This window comes from Schistocerca cancellata, chromosome 3, assembly GCF_023864275.1.
Source record: "Schistocerca cancellata isolate TAMUIC-IGC-003103 chromosome 3, iqSchCanc2.1, whole genome shotgun sequence".
Classification (NCBI taxonomy): domain Eukaryota; kingdom Metazoa; phylum Arthropoda; class Insecta; order Orthoptera; family Acrididae; genus Schistocerca; species Schistocerca cancellata.
Window position 1 is genome coordinate 885,563,698 of NC_064628.1, and position 5,458 is coordinate 885,569,155.

Sequence of the window (5,458 nt, forward strand, 5' to 3'; positions counted from 1 at the left end):
AACACTGAAGTATACGAAAGTACATATATGAAGACCACCAAATACAGCAATAGCTTCTGAAGTATTGAAATCAAGCTAGTGGCTCTCTGTCTGTTTATCATTAGGGACAGCTAGGCTCAAAACAAGAATAACAGGTAGCATATCATGGCATTTGTGTTGGGTCATGTGGTGTTGCTCGCTTGCTACTTTGGAGAGTCCATATTGGATTTCATGTTATTCTGTAGTTTCTGTATGACAACTTGCATAACATTTCAAATTTCAAGGCAACAGCACATCAAGGATTTATCACAAACGTCACTCTTGGTACAATTTTTTACAGTTAAATGTCAGTTAACAACACATCAGCGGTAAAAAGCCTTTATGAGACCCAATAAATGATAGACTACGAGTTGTATGTGGAGTTTGTGGTATTGTCGCTAAAGATATGGTTATGGTGTCAGAGGAAGTATGTTCGTGTCCTGCTATATATTTTTTTTCCATTTTTCCATTTGGAAGAGATTTTGGTTCTTTCTTATTCATGTTACAGAAATATGTTCTGTAATAATCAATGTTATTTAACATATTATAATCTGGTCTCTCAAGAACAATTTCCTCCGATTTTGTGACTTCAGTCTGATTAAAAAACGAAAGATGAAATTCCTGCAAGTGAAACGACCAGCAATGATAGCTTCTTAGAACTATTTTGCTGTTTATTCCGAATACGTCGCAGTTTACAAGGGTGTGGATAGGTAGGAGCCTGAGAGGACATCTTGAATTGCAGTGAGTCATATTTTTAGACCTGCTTTTCGGTACACAGACTACTACAAACTACAAAAAAATTTTTGGTGAATTTTTAACATTGTGCAGTCCTGACAGCAACTGTGATAATTGAATACGTGACACATCAGCCTCAGTTGCAAATAGAAACCAATCTTTAAACAGGTTTCAGCCAAAATAATTTGGCCTTCTTCAGAAGCCAGTGACACTAAACTATTGCATGCCAAGGTTTCCCCATGTCAAGTATAAAACTGTAGCACCGTAGTAACCAGTCATAAATCTATATTAGTGGGGCTGAAGAGAAAAAGCAGCCCCCACTGTGCAGACGAGGTTGGTAGGCCGTGAGAGCTGTGCCGGAACCAAATGCGGCGAGCAGCTATGTACCGAGTGTTGCTGATGGTCATACACATGCATGCATGGAAATATAGATACATAACAGTAGCTACCTTTACATTATGAATTGGATTAAATAATGATTGTGAGCGTATGGCATTGGTGGCTGGGAGTCCCCTCGCAGGGCGGTTCGGCTGCCGCTCCACAAGTTCTTTAACGCCACTACAGCGACTTGCAAGTGAATGAGGATGAAATGATGATGTAAGACACCCAGTCATCTCGAGGCAGCGAAAATCCCTGACGCCACCAGGAATCGAACCCGGGACCCTGTGCATGGGAAGCAAGAACGCTACCGCAAGACCACGAGCCGCTGACAGGAATTGGGTTAATAAAATCATTAAAACCTTTAATGGCGTAATATTTAAAATAACTTACTTCTGAGGAGAACAATACCCCTATAACAGATTCAGAACCCATAACAATAACTAGCTGTTAATCGGAAACATTATTTCTCAATTTTGAATGCATTACTCAACCTTTTTCTGGTCCATTAATAAACATATGTGTGGCTATTTACAGGAATGATCTAGGAATGATCTGTAATATCGTGGAGAGTACATCAGTATGACTAAGCGTCAATAAAGGCAAAAGCGCCTAAAAACATAAAAGTACATGAATTTGAATTAACATAGCATTAGTAGCAGTAATGAAGACAGCCTTAATACAAAATGCGTAGGGTAGTTAGAAAATGGTAAGCCTAGCAGAACATACAGGAAGTAACTTAACATGATGTAACACGTTAATCATGGTACTAAAGAAGTATAAAGCTAAGTGTTAGGTTTCCGAGGACCTTTTTATAAATTTGGTGTATAACGCCATAAATACAATGGAACAATGTACATGCACGCATATTTTGTCAAATTACATATTCTTAGTAAAACATAATGGTTGAGAGGAAAGAAGGCAGCAGTGTCTAAATATTTTGTACTTCAATAATAGTGTCCAGGTGTGTTAAACTGACATTGTCTAACACTGATTAACGAAAGAACAGAAGTTAACTATCAGTATCAGTAAGACTGGGCGTGCAACGCCACGGTCCTCAAATATACAGGGTGAGTCACCTAACGTTACCGCTGGATGTATTTCGTAAACCACATCAAATACTGACGAATCGATTCCACAGACCGAACGTGCGGAGAGGGGCTAGTGTAATTGTTTAATACAAACCATAAAAAAATGCACGGAAGTATGTTTTTTAACACAAACCTACGTTTTTTAAAATGGAACCACGTTAGTTTTGTTAGCACATCTGAACATATAAACAAATACGTAATCAGTGCCGTTTGTTGCATTGTAAAATGTTAATTACATCCGGAGATATTGTAACCTAAAGTTGACGCTTGAATCCTCCGACGTTCAGTTGCGTGTTGTAACAAACACGGGCCACGTTCGGCGAGCAGCATCTGCAGGGACATGTTTACGATGACGACCGTGTTTACGAGTGTGGCTGTAGTGCACTGTTGTGGTTTGATCTAGCTGTCGCAGTGTCCGCATGTAGCGCTTGCTGCTATTGTTATTCTGCATTCGTCTCCGCACGTAGACCAACTGTAGTACACCGTGTTACCAGACGTCTGTGATAGTGTAGTGTTGTAGGAACTGTGACCATGGTGTATTCGAACTCTGAAAAGGCGGAGATGATACTCATCTATGGCGAGTGTCGACGAAATGCAGCTGAAGCCTGCACGGTGTATGCAGAACGGTACCCGGACAGAGAGCATCCAACGTGCCGCACATTGCAAAACATCTACCGCCAACTGTATGCAACAGGTAAGGTCGTAGCACGCAAACAGGTCCGTAACAGGCCCGTCACAGGAGAAGCGGGTGCAGTTGCTGTGTTAGCTGCTGTTGCCATGTCCGCAGCTCGTGGTCGTGCGGTAGCGTTCTCGCTTCCCACGCCCGGGTTCCCGGGTTCGATTCCCGGCGGGGTCAGGGATTTTCTCTGCCTCGTGATGACTGGGTGTTGTGTGATGTCCTTAGGTTAGTAACGTTTAAGTAGTCCTAAGTTCTAGGGGACTGATGACCATAGATGTTAAGTCCAATAGTGCTACCGAGCGAGGTGGCGCAGTGGTTAGCACACTGGACTCGCATTCGGGAGGACGACGGTTCAATCCCGTCTCCAACCATCCTGATTTAGGTTTTCCGTGATTTCCCTAAATCGTTTCAGGCAAATGCCGGGATGGTTCCTTTGAAAGGGCACGGCCGATTTCCTTCCCAATCCTTCCCTAACGCGAGCTTGCGCTGCGTCTCTAATGACCTCGTTGTCGACGGGACGTTAAACACTAACCACCACCACCATCCAATAGTGCTCAGAGCCATTTGAACCATTTTTGTTGCCGTGAACCCACACATAAGTACACGGGACATTTCGAGAGCCGGTGGACTGAGTCAAAGTAGTGTCATGCGCATACTGCATCTTCACCACTTTCACCCGTTTCATGTGTCGCTACATCAGCAATTGCATGGTGATGACTTTAATCATCGAGTGCAATTCTGTCAATGGGCATTAACAGAGAATGCGTTGCAGTTCTACCTGTTTACCGATGAAGCGGGTTTCACAAACCACGGGGCAGTGAATCTACGGAACATGCATTACTGGTCCGTGGACAATCCTCGCTGGCTCAGACAGGTAGAGCGACAGCGACCGTGGACTGTAAATGTATGGTGCGGAATCATTGGCGACCACCTCATTGGTCCTCACTTCATTGCAGGGGCGCAAACAGCTGCAACATACATCGCGTTTCTACAGAAGCTTCTGCCAACGTTGCTCAAAAATGTCCCACTGGAAACGCGTCGACGTATGTGGTATCAGCATGATGGTGCACCTGCACACTCCGCAATTAACACTAGGCTGACCCTTGACAGGATGTACGACGGGCGTTTCATAGGACGTGGAGGACGCATAAATTGGCCAGCCCGTTCTTCTGATCTTACACCTCTGAACTTCGTTCTGTGGGGTACGTTAAAGGAGAATGTATACCGTGATGTGCCTACAACCCCAGAGGATATGTAAAAACGTATTGTGGCAGCCTGCGGCGACATTACACCAGATGTACTGCGGCGTGTACGACATTCATTACGCCAGAGATTGCAATTGCGAGCAGCAAATGATGGCCACCACATGGAACATCTATTGGCCTGACATGTCGGGACACACTCTATTCCACTCCGTAATTGAAAACGGAAACCACGTGTGCACGTGTACCTCACACCTCATGGTAATGTACATGTGCGTCAATGAAAAAGACCAATAAAAAAGTGTTAGCATGTGGACGTAATGTGCTGTTCCAGTCTCTTCTGTACCTAAGGTCCATCACCGTTCCCTTTGGATCCCTACGTAATTCGGTGCTCTCCAACACACACGATCGAACAGCGGAGGACTGGTACTCAAGCGTCAACTTTAGGTTACAATATATCCGGATGTAATTAACATTTTACAATGCAACAAACGGCACTGATTACGTATTTGTTTATTGGTCAGATGTGCTAACAAAACTAACGGGGTTCCATAAAAAAAACGTAGGTTTGTGTTCAAAAACATACTTCCGTGCATTTTTGTATGGTTTGTATTAACCAATTACACTAGCCCCTCTTCTCACGTTCGGTCTGTGAAATCGATTCGTCAGTATTTGATGTGGTTTACGAAATATATCCAGCGGTAATGTTAGGTGACTCACCCTGTATATAAAAAATTTTGACTGATATTAGGTCAAATTTGCATTTAGGCATTTAAACATGCGTTTCTCCTTACAAATAACATTTAATATCAGTGTGATTGAGCGTGAACACCACAGTCATAACAAAAAGTCAACGTTACATTTGCACACTTAAATATACATTTCTGTCTATGAATGAGACGAAGAGTATTGTCTCATCACGATTACTTAACGGCTAATGGCATGATGAATGGGTATGTATCCCACAGTCATATTCCAGATTGGATACAAGTATTCAGACTGGCTATAAGTAACAGATAATTAATATCTAACAAGTGGGATAAAAGAGATCATTTCACATAGGTAAGACTTAGCAAAAACTTAACAACTGATGGTAAAATGGGTGGGTGTACGATCCCAAGGTACTAATAACATGCAAACCAATTCTGGTCAAACGTTAATTGCAGGCTGTAAGCCGCTCTTAAAATGTGTAAATCTGAACGTGTCGCTAATGTGGTTTAGCATTAATATGTAGAGTACACTTAGTCCATGTTGAGGACACCCTGAAATGGTCTAGATCCTAAAGTAACATAAAAAGTCCACGTGTATTGTGGTAGTAAACGAAGTACCGACTTACGTTATAGGACTAGGACATT